This window comes from Diceros bicornis, chromosome 5 (genome assembly GCF_020826845.1).
Source record: "Diceros bicornis minor isolate mBicDic1 chromosome 5, mDicBic1.mat.cur, whole genome shotgun sequence".
NCBI classification, from domain to species: domain Eukaryota; kingdom Metazoa; phylum Chordata; class Mammalia; order Perissodactyla; family Rhinocerotidae; genus Diceros; species Diceros bicornis.
The window spans coordinates 15,336,876-15,352,191 of record NC_080744.1 but is presented as its reverse complement, the minus strand read 5'-3'; the positions used below and the strand labels follow the sequence as shown (position 1 = coordinate 15,352,191).

Here is a 15,316-nt window from a genome sequence, read left to right as displayed (position 1 = left end):
AAACACAGAAAGCAGCTTTGTATCTCTGTGCCTTGCTCATAATAGTTCTCCCATCTAAAGGCCAATCAAATCCTACTCGTCCATAAAAATTCAGCTCAAGTGCGGCTTCCTCCATGAGCCCCTCTCCACTGGGCCTCATCAGGACAGATCTCCCATCCTTCCCCTCACTTACCCTTACAGGTCTCAACCAGGGCTGCCTCACATATCCATCTCCCTGACAAGTCCACCCACATAGGGCCTGGCAGAATGGTGGCACCTTGTAAGGGCTCAAATAAAAGAAAAGAAAGAAAAATAGCAAAAAAGCTGCTTAGGGGAGAAGGTAATGACCTTAATTTTCATGTTTTCTTATAAAATTTACCCCTTTCTACAAATTTTCTCTCCGTGAAAAAATTCCTTTAAACATTGCGTATCTATACAAAGAAACTGCTTCTCTTTCTCTGCCTGTTAAGATACAGGCTAGTTTTACTTTACTGTCCAGGGATATTCTTATTCCTTACTCAGTGGGAAAAGCTCACTCAAACAAAAGGAAGAAACTGACATATTTTGGATTGACAGATGTCAAGAGACACCACCATCTAATTTCCTTGTTGATTAATTTGAAGGTAATTTCCTGGTAACCCAGGCTTCCAAAAATTTATTTTAAGTGGCATGTTGGTAAAAGAAAATTAATTTCTCTGCGTTAAACTTGCCAGATTTTGAATTAATTGCATGAGCATAACAATCAATTAATAAATGTTAAGCAAACAAGGGAAAATTGGTCAATTAAAAAATGACAAAATTGATTCCAAGGGTAGATAAACCAAGAGATTGTCATAGTGCTCACTTCTAAGTTTGGATGTCTTGCCTCTGTACACTCTACCTCTCATTTTTTACACGGCATTCGAATTGCTGAAGCTTTATTATAATTTCTTATAAATAAATTACCACCTAAACCTTCTTAGCTGCTTTAGCGGGATTAAGGAAATCAAACATCAACAGCCGTCTTCCAGTAGCTATGAGGAGAAGGTCATTGCTTTGGGAAAGCGTGCCACCACACTGCGGAGGCGTTTTTGAAAGGGAAGCCTTTGCAAAGTGGACTAACATTCGCTAAATATTGGCCAGAACTCTGCCCAGGAGGAACCCCTATATATTGCCTTCTTTTCTCCTGATCATAAACTCAGACGTCTTCCAGAGACTAGGCCAAGTGCCTAGGGAGAGTGCTTACCTTCTTAGAACATTCAAATTGAACCTTCTTAAACACAGCACTGTCTGTACTTTCATATCTGGGGCTGAAGGTGGCCTGGGATGCATGGATTTACTCTCCTGGCCTGGATTTTGAAATTTGTTCCCCACACTTGAAAAGATAGATGCTTTGGAAATGATGTCTAAAGAAAGGATATGAAGAATAGAATTTGTCTTGTGAAACTATCTGCAGGCTGCACAGGCTTCGTAACTGGGGGCGTTGTTATTGTTTGCCTGACCTGCTATGCTTTAGTCCTGGCCCAGTAGTGTGCTTTATTGGAAAATACCCTCATTGTTCTCTGAGACGTGGACTAAAAGGATCAGGGATTGGAGAATGCACATCACTAATTGCCCCATTTTGCCAAGAGCATTTATCATAACAGATATGTATAAAATTTCTAGAACTATTTATATTTTAGCAACTAGAAGATCTCTGAATAAAGTGTGGAAAAAAATGAGACTAGAGAAGTACATTTAAACTTCTACTTCCTTCTGAATCTTCACTTGAATGTTAACAATTTCTCAATCTTAATGTAACCAAAACAAAACCCACCTCTCAAAACGTTTTTGCTGTCCCCCAGCCCTTTCCATCTCAGTAAGTGGCACCATCTTCCATCCTGGGGCTCTGGCCAAAAGCTTAGGAGTATCCTTTGAGACCATTCTTGACCTCAGACCTCACATTTAGTACATCACCAAATTCTGTCAACTCTGCCTTTAGAGTGTATGTGCAACCCAATTACTTCCCACCATTTCCTCCTGGGCTGCCATCCTCTCCCCACCTGGACCTCTGCAGGAGCCTCCTACTTGGCCTTCCTGCTTCCCCCTGGGCCCCCAGTGCAGCCATTTACAGCAGCCAGAAACACTTATCAGATCTCATCACTCCCTCTTTGTCCCTCCTTTTCATCATTGTATCCCCAGAGCCTGGAACAGTGCCGGCAATATATTAATCTCAGTGATACTTGTTGAATGAATGAAATCATGTTGTTTGGATGAGGTACACAAAATGCTGCAGGAGCATCTGGACATTTGAGAAGCATTATCTGACCAGGTAGAAACCAGGGAAGAGTAAGACACCTGCCCCTGAATCTGAGTAATTCACACCTCTGCCAGTCCACTGCTCACCTCATTCCTCCCTGCAGTGTCCTGGAAAAAGAGAGGTTGTGGGTGGGTGGGCTAAGTTTGCCCATACTGCCTAAGGCCTCTCTTTTGGGGGTTATGTCTCCCCAAACCAAAGTAGGAATAAAAAAGTCAGGTGCTGATTCTAGTTCTTTCAAACAGTTGCAAAAATACTTGGGAGTCATGATAGCACAAGTCACTCCAATAATCAAAAGAATCATTACTTGTTTTGCTAAAATCCCAGGGAAATGGAACAAGATGTGATATTTCAGCACTAATGAGGTTGTGCCCGAAGAAGTGTGATTTTAATTGCGATAGATTGGAAAATCCATTGCGAAACTGCAGGAGAACAGCATGCTCTTCCCAGTTCCAGGGCAAGTGCATTAATATCCCATGTTTTTGTTTTATTTAGTCTTTGCTGGCTGTGTGGAGAATCACCTAAGGTAATGGGAGAGCTACTAGGACTACATCAAATAGAACCCTATAAAGAAACTTTATTTTCTCCTCCCACGCTATGAATGGAGACTGCACGATAGAGGAATATTTGTCTTGTGTTGCCTTACAAGCTACGAGATTGATTTGCTTTGCCACTGACAGTTCTGATCCTGACACAACCTTTCCACCACCTTCCATCCTTCAAAGGTTGAAAGTCACCACTTTAGTATACTGGCTCACTAAGCCTTTACACTGGCAGACGGAGGAAAGGAGTTTCTGCAGAATTTTTCTTCATTCGGAAGACTGGTCTGGGCTGGGTCTGTAAGCTCCTGGTGGAAGTCTGCATATGAGCTGTGGTGCTGATTACTTCATTAGAACCCTGTGTGCTTCAAGAGCCATATGCTTTCAAGTTTCTTTAAATGGTATTAGGGAAAAATATCCTCAAGGCATTATTTTTAAAGGGGACTTCAAACGTTCCCCAAGAAAAAAAAAAGTATAGCACGTTTGAACTCCAGAGGTTTGCAGGAGAAATCTTACTTATCAAGACTGTGAAAATGGAGCCATCTTTTCAGTTTCAGGGTAAAGTAAGTGTTGGTCACAATCAGGGATGAATTTGAAATGTGGATGGAGAAGGATGCAGAAAATCTCCAAATCCTTGAATCCTTACCATAAAATAGCAAGGAAGAAGATGACTTGAGGAAGGGAATTTTTTTTAAAAAATAGTTTTCGTTCTTATATTCGATAGAATAAGGAGAATTGAGCGCTCTCCCCATATCTTGCAGAGTGCAAAAGTCTACAAGTTCTTCCCGTTTTGTTCCACGTAGGAGACACTTCTAAAATGATTTCCCCCTCTTGTGTTAAATGTATTCAAACTTATATCTTAAAGACCTGGGATCAAGGCTCCAGGTAGGGCTAGGCTATTCGTTTCGAGTTTCCCTGCAGAGGGTCTGCTTCAGAGGTCAAATCTAAGAGACACTTCTTCAAGTGTAAACCCCCCTTCTCTAAATAGATCCCAACCTGATCTCATTTAATGCATTGATGCCTGGTTTCTTAGGCATTATAGTTGCCATATTACATATAAAAAGGACTCTTGAGAAATTCCCTCGAATTGATAATTCTAATTTCTTATGTATAACTACTCTATATTCACTCAGAGGACAGCTGCATTGTATGCTAAACCATGGATCGTAGAAATTGGTCCCTTTGTATGTAGGTTTGTATTAAATTGAGATGCTCTTTTTCTTTTCCCTGTTTATTCCTACACTTGAGTTCCTGGTGTCAGTTTGTATTTGGCTTCTTGAGCGTATTAAAGTTTTTCTAGTGCTTATGATGTTCTTGCCAAGAGCACACTTGCAGCAATCTGCACTAGAACAGTCTTTGTGCCAATTACTTCAAAAAGTATTCTTTAAAATAAAAAGAGGGAGGGAGTTTTGTTTTTTTTTTTTTTTAGGGAACTTTCAGGTTATAGTGTGGTGGTTTCAATTTTAATTTTGTAGTCAGTCTTCCTGAAATGATGACTTATAGGCTCTGGAATGTGCATCTTTGGGTTGTTTTCTCTCTCTTCTTTTAAAGCCTTTCTACAAAATGGAAGTTCTGATAAAGACATACAAGTAACAGGGGAATCAGTAGCTTGGAGGAAACTGCTGTCGCTGCTGACACCACACCCTCATCTATTTAAACAGCTTTGGAAAGGAAACTGCTAGAAGCTTGTTAAAGAGTTTCCAAATGTGTGACTGTAAATGACTATCTCTAATCATGGCTGAATAAACCAAATGCAGCAAATGAGCTGGTGACAGCACGAAAGTCATAGGAGTGTTTTGAATTGCATATGCTGAACGGATAATAACCCATGTCAGTGCCAGGGGGTCTTTTGAAGGTTAAAATCCTAAGTTTGATCGCATCATTTATATATATAAATATAAACACATTTGGGAAAACAAAAGAGGAAAATGGAAGGGCGTATGTCCTCTGAAATGCACTACTAAACAGCAGAAGAAACAGTGGGCAAGAGATTCGGAGACCTCACTTTTCTTCCTGTGTCTGCCACTAACTAGCTTTGTGTCGTGGGCAAGACATTTCACCTCCCCAGGCCTCAGTCCCCACATCTGTTTAGTGGGAGGGTTGCACGAGGTGGTCCACAAGGCCCCCTCCAGCTCCAGCGTGCAGTCTTTCTGGGATGCTGAACACAAAGAGGTCTTGGCAAGGGCGTGGATTCATTCACTCTGTAAAGCGAGACGTTTTGAGAGGCATGTCCTTACTAGAAATTACCCTCATTAAGGATGAAATTTAGGATTAAATTAGCAGCCTTATAAAATATTAGCTATAGGTTTGGAGGGCAGATTAAGAAACAGTGAAGAAAATGTCCTTTGCTAATCAATGCTAAACACATAACATCCGGCCTCACAAAGAATGGAAACCAAGATAATAGAGGTGGAAAGTTATAGAGGCTTAGGGCTGTGATGATGGGTCAAGGCTTCATGTTCAGAGATGTCAGATTTAATAGACACTACACTGAGGAAAGGTCTCAGAGGCCCTGTCCTTAGGCCCCCTCACTTTCCCAATGAGGAAATTGATGCAGAGCAAGGAGGTCCTTGCAGTCAAACACAGAACTACATGTGGCCTGAGTGTGCCAGGAAAACTGAGGAATCTTGCCTTCTGGTCTATAGTCTTTGTTTCTTGTGCATATTTGGGTCTAAAGTGCCCAGCTTAAGAGAACTCTCTTTGTTCTTTCATTACTTTAAGAGTCCTAGATACCTACTGTAGCCTCCTAGATAGTGATCATTTTTAGGTTTGATCATTAAGGAGTTTTATGTCTAAATTTGGGGAATACTGGGGTTTTAATTTTTTCACAGTGTTTATGACCCATCTGTTTGCTTTAAAATTTTTTAATTATCAGAAATATAATTGTTAATATTTGTGTGTCTGCCCTTTAAGGGGATGGCTGCTTTAAAAAATATTTCAGCTCTTGACATAGCAGAGTTGCATTTCCACAAGGACCAGTCCACCCATCTACATGGATAATTGTCTTTAATTCTGCATCCTCTGCAACTGAGGAAGAGAGAGGTAGCTGACTCCCTTATCTAAGAGCTATTCCTCTACAGGTTTTCCTTGGTTATCAAAATGCAATCAGCTGTTCTCCTACAGAGCTTCAGGTTGGGTGGAGGGGATAGAGTAAGGCTGCTTGAGCATTTTCCCAGGGCAGCAGAGAGCTCTCTGCAACTGCTGTCTTTAGGCAGAGAAGCCCTTGGTCTATGGTACACAGTTGTCTTTGGACATTTGTTGCAGTATAGACCGTCTGGGTACAAATTCTCCTAGGAAACTCAAGAGAAACAAAGGCTAAGGAGACTGACTTAGAACAAGACTAGCTGTTAAACTCAAGAAACTTAAGTAAAATGCACATTCAACAAAGGTGTTAAGCAAAGATAGGAAACAGAAAATATGTGAGTTATATTATATCTTTCCCGATAAGAGCTCATGGGTTCTAAAGAAAATAAAATATATAACCTGGTATAATATTTCTTTGGGGAGAAATTGGCGGGGGGGGGGCAGTTTCTATTCCTTACCTGGCACGAGACTAGTTCCACACCTTTTGATTTTCTTTAATGTTGTTAGGAAATACACTTGCAGTCTGTTACATTGAGAAGAACTGCCCCTCTACCTTCAAGATAGTGGCACTAAGCCACAAGGGGCCTCTGGGGGCCATGCAGGGTGATACCTCCTCCTCCACATCAAATGCCAGAGGAATAGAAAAGTTGCCTTCCACAGAGGTGCAGTGGTCCTCTGTCCTTCTCTAGGAGACTTTAATAAAGTAACTGAATCAAACAAAATTTGATCAGATGCGTATAGTTCAGCCTTCTTGCTTTGCCCCTTAATTTATCGAGGTGTTTCTACCCGTGGTCCTGTTTTATTAAATGATATTTGAAGTGTTCCACTCTCTGAGAAAATGTGGTTTATATCTTTGGCATACATTTACATAATCTCGTTAAGGAGATCTCTCCAGCTTAGTTAAACTATCCCAATAAAAAATCTTAACTGTGGTAGAAGAAAGACTATTTTCTCCAAGGGAACAGGAAACAAATATGGAGTTCAGACACATTTTGAAAAGCTAAGGCTGTAATTATAGTTATATTTTTTATGTTACGTACTTGAAGTTTGTTAACAGAGATGGATGGGAAGTAATTGTTATGTTTGGAGGATACAGTCATGTAAGAATAGAATGCTGTGGCTAATGTATTTTAAATGTGGGTTTTAAAAATAAGTTTTTTATTTGTGGCCTTAGAAAATGTTTCTACATTTAAAAAAATAAAAAATGGAGGGTGATAAATTGCCACCATCTCTCAGCTCCTCACTGGAGCCATCAAATTAAGGGTTAACCTCCCAGGATTCCCCTGAATTAATCAGGAGCTAAGCCAGAGGCAGGCAGGGGGTGGGGGAAGGGTTGACAGAGCCCGACCTCCCCCAGGAGGCTTGTGGCACAACAGAGCAGCCCACTGTGGCGTGGCCACTGAGAGAATGCAGACCTTCACACAATAAAGGAGCCTTGACAGGGCTCCAGGCTGCTCCCTCAGGCGGCCCTGTGCCCTGATCCCACATCAGCCCAGGCTTCCTGCTCATCACGCGCTGATCCTCCATTTTCTAAGAGCCAAGACGAGGGGTTGTGTTCTGTAGAGGAGGGTTTTTTTCAGTCCAGATTTAACCGTATGTATGTTCATCTTTCTTTGCTCATTTTGGAGGCAGTCTGTAATGACCTCTGGGTCATCTTTCTTAACCTCTCTAGATGTGTGTTCAGCTCTCTAGATAAAGAGGAAGCTGCAGGTGGATGGACCATGTGGCCTGCCCTTAAAGCGGGACTTTAAGGACTGCTCTGCCCACCACTGGCACCCAAAGCACTTGCAGCGCTTGGTGAATGCAGATTCCCAGGCCCCTCCCTCAATTTAAAGAATCCAAAGTTTTGAGGGTGGGACCTGGGAATCCACATTATTAATAAGCTCTTCAGGTGGTTCTTATGCACGTTCAAATTTAAGAACCACTAACCCTAGAGATTTTTTGTTTAAAATAAATCCCTGATATCAGCATTAGGTGTTTTGAGCTTTCCAATTAAAGAACGAAATATGTTTTCCCTTGTGCACCAGGCCCATTTAGTTATTTTAGTTATTTGTGTACAGGACAGAGCAAGTTGATTTCATCTGTAAGAGGAGGAATGCCCATGTTCATGCTTGTGCATGAGTCTTTTCCTTCAGGACCTTAGTGTCTCGGTGAGAGCAGAGAAATTAGCCCCTAGCTTCCTTCCTTCCTCTGCCTTCCATAGCCAGAATGCCCTTACCTACAGCTTCAGGTCTGTTTAATTCCTGAACTGACCTTCACTGAGTCCTGCCAGGAATCAGACCAGTATCAAATGGTTGTGCTCCAATTACATCCCTCTTCCTGTTCACCTCATTTCCGTTCAAACCAAATGGAGTCCCTGAGTATTAACACTTTCTAATTGTAGTCCTTTTATCCAACAGGACTGGCTTCTGCCAGGGTTCCTCTTTTTTAACTTTGACCAGGATGCTTCCCTGGTACCCAATCTCACCTCCTCTCTTCTCCACAGCTGCCCTTAAATTAAGCCCATCTGAGACCTTCTCTAGTTCTTGCTGGTTGTCTAGCCTTAAGCACTGAATCCCACCCAACATTGAAGATCCCTGATCTTAGGGAAATTCTTAGGACAAATTCCCAGAAAGCTTCCCATCGGCCACGTGGTTCCTGGGTTGATGGCCGTCTCCATGCTTCCTTGATGATGAGACATTTCAGGACCACCTCTCCCGTTGCATCCCCCTTGGCCCGGGAAGAGGTCTGCATTTTCACTCGCTCCCTTCCAATTCCTCATTTCCCCCTGAATCTCACCTCTGCCTTGAGAAGTCAACTCTTCCCTCTTCTGACTTTTCTTATCCCCATTGCTACAGTCCCATTGTGAATTATGACAAAGTCTACTAGAGTCAGTTTCTAGAAATAAAATCTGAGATCCTAGAAAGGGAAAGGAAATGGCATTCTTGTTCTCCTGCCCCTTACAGGGCTCAAAGGCACCTCCTTCAGTTATGAGCCCTCTTCTCCATAGTGCTTGCCTCTGTGGACATGTACTTGGTCTCAGCTAAGGCTTTTTTTGTTTTTTTTTTCAGGCCTTGTGCAAAGACCTAGGTGGCAGGAGTCAGACAGGGATACAGAGACCCGTTCAGGCAGATTCTTCAACCTATGAACATGGTCTAAATCTGGGAAAACCCACTCCCTAACAATTTGCATGAGGGAATTTACTTGAGGTTGATACTCTTGTGCTGGTTTAGATTAAGTTGTTATGCTGTAGGCTGGATGTTTAGGTTCAGAAGACCTGGCTAAACCCTTATCTTTCAGCAAGTCGTGGGCTACCTCGAAGCCCCCATCACTTAAAAATAATTAGCTGACTCTCCCACCTGAGCTAGTGATTTGATGATCTGTATGCTAAACCAGACTTCTGCAGAGGAATAAAAGAAAAAAGACCAGAGTGCCAGAAGGAAGCTTAATTTTTAAGGTAAATTTGGATTCCCTCAAAGGACAAGTGAAAAATCTCTGAAGATGCTCTAAACCCAGGGAATCCATAGGTTTTTCAGGCCTGCAGCTTTTTTTGTTCTCCTATTTGCCTAGCCCTATGCTGTACTTGACATTATATGTGGAAAATAATGCACATAATACTCAGCGCTTCCTTTTGATAAAGAAAGCGTTTCATATTACTAGTGCTGAGATTTATTCCTAAAAGAATGGAGAATAGCTTCCAGATGTATTTTTTTGTCACAGACTTTCTCTCCTTGAGTATTGGCAGAGGGGAGGTTTTATCAAGGTCTTTGTGATGGGCTTGTTTATAATGAGAAGATATTAGTGGAGCACATCTAAGTGTTTATCACTAACAGACGACTGAAAGGCGCATATGGCAGGAAGAGAAATATATATTTGTCCAAGAAACATGGCTTGTTAACACTCCCACACTCGTCCTAAACTCTGTGGACATGTACTTACACCATCGCGCACATCCACTCATTGTGTCAGAGAAGAAAAATAAAAGTCAAAGAATGATTTCTTCAATATGGGTCTGTCAAATAATGCTACTTTGAATATTTTTATCAAAGATGGTGGGATTTAACTCCGAAATCCTGTGCATTCTGCTTCACTGTGGCTGGCATCTGGGCAGTGCTGTGTAAGGGGTTTAGGAAAATACGGGCTTTAGCATCTTTGTACAGCTCTTTATGATAAAACAAGAACAATGAAAAGAAGCATGAGGATTGAGCTCTTATATAAAATTGAACTCGGGAGCAAAGGATCTTTTACTTCAGAAATCTCTTTTGAAGAATGTCTATAGATTAAAGACCAGACTAAGATGAACCTTCAGAACACAGAGGTAATTTTTACCCAGCTTTGGCAAAAACTGAAGCATTGTTCCAACTCAGATATGACTCACAAAACCCTATTGATTAATTCTTAAAGTAATCTCTGCATTTATTAATGTGCAGCTGTACTCGGAAACTCCTGCCCCCACCATGGAGTTGTAAAGGGTGGGGGGTAGTACTACAGCACAGTAAAGGTCACTGAATTGAGCATTAGGTCCAAGAATTCTCCAGAACTTTGCCAGAACCCTAGATATCATCACCTGATTCTTATCCTCCATTTCATATCTGAGAAAATGCTGCCATGGCCAAGCTAGATGACTTGCCAAAATTACCAGAACCAGAACTGAAATCAGATGTTCTGTTTCCCAATTCAATGTTATTTCTACTCCATGATATTCCTTTCATTTTAAAGTAACTATGTTATTTTTATAGTTTCATGGCTCTTGACATAATATTAGTATTTAGGCTTAATATATTTGTATTCAAAATCATTTCCCATTTACCTAATTAACTTTACAAGGAAGCCATCCCATTCTTTGAGATGTTACCCCTGGGACTGGTGACAATATGGCAAGTTTAACATTTATGTCAGAATGGAATTGTGAATGGAGAAAAAGAGGCTTAGAGTTTTCAGAAATTTTCATTTTTTTAACAAAAATAATCATTATAGAGCAAGAAAACCTCAATTTAGAGAAAAACATAATTTGCCTAAGGCTTCAGATACTCAAAGGGGGGGAAAATGCCTTTGGTATTCTTCTCTTATCTCTCTTTTCTCCATTGGTAATTCCATTACATTTATTGGTTTTAACATTGCCTCCAGCAAAAAAAAAAAAAAAAACCTTCCAAAACTATACCTTCAACTACCATCTCTTAAGTGCCCACCTCCTTTTTCCAGCTATCCCCTGGACACCTTGTGCAGGATCTCCCCAGGCTGCTCAAAAACAAAATATCCACAGGGGATCTTTGTCCCTTTTTCAACAATTCCTGCATTCCTAATTACTATCCAGCCTGTCATCATCATCATTGTCATCCCATGAGACAGGCTCAGAATTGTGGTGCTTCTCCCCAGGTCCCACTGCCATTTCTACTGCTGGTACCTGCCATTTTGGCCCATCTCTGCCTGTTCTGCTGATACCAGTCGAAGTGCTCTTGGAGCCCTGGGCATTCCTGATAGATTCCCTTTTATACCCATTTGTTCTAGCCCTTTTCTCTCTTCGGAAAGCCCTTTCACATTCTATGATCGTATCTTACATCAACAATTTATGCTAATGCCTTCCTGATCCGTTCAGTCCAAAGTATTTTCTACTGACCCTGAATCCCCAAAGATCTTATTCTATACCTTCCTTATGGGGCATACTTGTTACTTAATAAACATAGTATTTGTTGAGCATATACCGTGTGTACATTCTTGTTCTCTTGCCCCTCACAGGGCCCAAAGACACTTTATTTACATTTTCACTTAATCCTCTCAGCAGCTCTATAAAACCTGGAAGGGCCTCTACCCTAGGGATCTATAACTAGTCTTGGATACAGCTTGGATAAGGGGACTTTTAAAGACTCCTTGGGTGAGTCAATGTATAGGAAGGTTGAGAACCACTGGTATAACTCCAAACCCACTAGCCAGATATTCTCCAGTAGCGAGTGTGACCTTTGAAGCTTTAAAAAACAAACAAATGCTGGACCCTGTCCTAGTCCTACCAAATCAGAATCTCTGGGGGATAAAGCCCAGGAATCCATGTGGTAACAGAGCTTCACCGGTGATTCTGTCACGTAGCCAGGATGGAGAACCACTTTCTTGATCAGGCAGTGTGTTCTCCCAATATTACTATACTACAAGTAATTCTACAGGTACACTCCCTGTGACGATATGGTCCACTCCTGAGACTACTATGTAGCCTGTAAACTCTTTGTGGACAGGTTTACATGTGATTCATCTTGGTCTGCTCCCTGGCACTGCCAAGGTCCCTTGCACATAATGTGTTTTAGAAACTAAAGAACCAATAAAATGCCCTTTGATGACTTTATTAAGAAAACAAGGAACAGCTTTACAGAGTACTTCTTCTCTGTGACTAGGTTTTTAATCTCTAATATACTGACCTAGAAACTAAGCAAGTCATTTCAATTCTCTGAGCATCATAGTTACACAGATATGTAGCGTCAGAGCTAGAATTTGAACCTTGCTCTTCTAACAATACTCTTTCCTCTACATCTCAGGCCTCAAAAGCAACTACAAAGTGAAAAATCAACTACCTGTGTATTTGGATACATGCTGTCAGACATGTTTCTAAAATTTGAACATAACCTGTTGCATGGTAAAAAAAAAAAAAAAAAAGCTGTTGGCATTATGAAATGAGTTTGGAAAAATACCTCAATTTAAAACCAAAAATTAACAGATACCTATTTCTTCTTGTCAGCCCCACCCTCCCACACGCCCAGACGTACAGACATACATACACACAAACACACCCTCTAATTGTTCTTTGACATTTCTTGACAGCTGTTTAGTCACTGCATTAGTAATTTTCTTAGTTTTTTTGTTCTTCTTCTTCTTAGTTTGTGCTATTTCTCAAAGACTTTTCAAATGACCTGAGCTCCAGGTTATAAGTGAAATCTTTTTAAAGGTTCATATACAGTTTACTTAAGGCATCTGGTATAAACTTCTAATGCTTCGATCAATATAAACAGGCATATAAAATGCATACAGGCATAACAAAGTTGAAAGGATACTCAAACAAGACCTGGAAACCTGGAATCTAGGCTCTTTTTTGCCACTTCCAAGCCAGGTGACTCTGGACAGGGAATGAACTTTCCAGAGCTTCTTTTCTCACCAAAAATTGAAGGAGAGAAGGACCTAAGATAGACTCTCGTAAATTTTCTTCTAAATATGAAATTTTTATGATCCTTTAAAATAATAATATTTCATTTATTAGGCCATTGTTCAAGATTAAATTAATAAACCGTCCTTATCCTTATTATTCAGTTGATGTTTTTAAAGGTGAACAGAATTACAATGAAATTTGTAGACTTCTTTACAATTTAGAAAGTGTTCACCTCCATTACCCCTTTTGATTTTCGTAAGATAACTGCACATTAGTCATTATTATCCCCATTTCACAGGAAAGGAAATTGAGATGCAGAGAGGTTGAAATGTACTCTATGCATTTGTGTGTAACCCAGGGTAACAAAATCATAAAATAGCGACTCTAGTGGACCCTACTGGGCCCACCTTTTGACACCTCGACGGCTGCAGGCAAAGCTGGAGATCAGAGGCCAGGAAAATGGGACATGCAGACAGCTCCCCCAGCAGCCTGTCTGCCTTCCCAAAATGTTATCTAGCCCAGATGCCTTTAAATTGCTTTGGAATTGAATACCAAGTGGGGATGTATTTAACATCTCATTCTGGGTGTGTATTTTCTGAGCATTTATAGATCTATGTTTTTCCAAGAAGCTGAGTGTTCCTGATAAAACAAGACAGATAATGATAAATGAGCATCTATGTAAGCCTAGCTGGGAGGAGGACCAGGGACTGTTAACACCCCTCCTGTGAAGTTAATCCCATTTCTTTTAGCTATTTCTTTATTAGTTAATGAGGTCTTGCAAAAATGTGTGTCTGTGCTGGTGTTTCAGCATCCTTGCCTCCAGGAACATTTTCAAATACAGTATTCATAAAGAAGCTCGTCTGACCAAAGCTTAAAGCAGAGGTGCATTAAGTATGAATTTAGTCAACTTCAAATGTGTGTGGTCGAAAAGCTGCTCCTGGAATAACCCAGATAATCCTCCTTTTTGGTGTTTCCAGATCTGTAGCTTTGGGCACAAATGTGAAGGGGGACGGGGAAGAGGTAGTATTTAGAACAGCCCAGACTCTGAAGGGCAGCCCTGTAAGCTTTGATCCTGCTTCCTGACAGCAGTGTGGCTTGCTTTTGGAAAACTGAAAAACTTAAAGGAAACAAAAACAAAATGGAAAAGGAATCACCGTTCAAGCCCCTAGGAAGGAAAGCAGATGCTACATCTTATTGTTCCTGGGAGGCGAGAGACCCGCTTCCCACCTCAGTTCCTTATGGCAAAGAGGGAAAAGCAGAGCCTCAAAGGACGTTTTGGCACTCGGTGATGCATTTGGAGAGGTGAACCAAATGTGGAAACTTGGTTAACTACTAAACTGAGCTCTGTGGTACGGTGAATCACGGTGATCACCTCTGCGACCTGGTTTTGGAGGGTCCCCCACACTGCAGCAGGGTCCTAGGAACACAGCTAAAGTACACACACACACACACTCATCCCCAACACTCCCACACCCTTACACACCCAACTTCCATCATCCCAAAGCATAGCCACACAAATCCTTCATATTTTCCACCCTTTTATGATTTTGTTTCCCCAAAACGTCATTTAAGGAAGTTGCCTATGGCTCTCCTTCCATGTGCAGTTTATAATAAGCAAAAGAACTTTTTCAAAAGACACTTTTATAGACATAATACTATTTAAAATGTGTGAGGATGATGAACCCATTTTGTTTGGTTCTGGGTGGCCTGTACTATCTATGGTATACTTGGGCTAAGAAACCAAAAATTACAGCCCAGTATTCTCCCTCCTGTTTCTCTTCAAGTAACCAAAATGAGCCACCAAAATGGTGCAAGTCTTCATGACCCTACTTTAGTATGAGCTCAAGGAACAAATGACAAGCCAAGGTCCACTGTCCTTCAACCCCATAGGGCACTGCAAGAAATCATGGTGTTGGGGCTGGGCCGGTGGCAGAGCAGTTAAATTTGCGTACTCCACTTCAGAGGCCTGGGGTTCACAGGTTCGAATCCCAGCCACGGACCTACACACCACTCATCAAGCCATGTGTGGCAGCATCTCACATACAAAATAGAGGAAGATAGGCACAGGTGTTAGCTCAGGGTTAATCTTCCTCACCAAAAAAAAAAAAAAAAGAAAAGAAATCGCGGTGTTGCTGGTAACTCAGTGCTGCCTCACATGGAATATCTATGCTCGAAAGGACCCATTCATGTCATTGCCACTGAGTCTTTTATTCAGTGGAGTCTTTGGCCATTTTTGCATTGTCAACCCCCAAATGAAGGAAAGCTCTCAACCACACTTCTGAAAGGAGATGGCCATGTAATCCCACTCAGTAGAAATTTGGAAAGAGACAGACA

The 15,316-nt window shown here is 41.2% G+C and overlaps 1 protein-coding gene across 1 annotated transcript in view; it reads left to right on the top strand.

Moving 5' to 3' along the window:
- Positions 1-15,316, top strand: part of NPAS3 (neuronal PAS domain protein 3) — a gene marked incomplete at its 5' end in the record, with an annotated part of 740,467 nt that overhangs the window by 695,593 nt on the left and 29,558 nt on the right. The gene's annotated exons all lie outside the window — the stretch shown is intronic.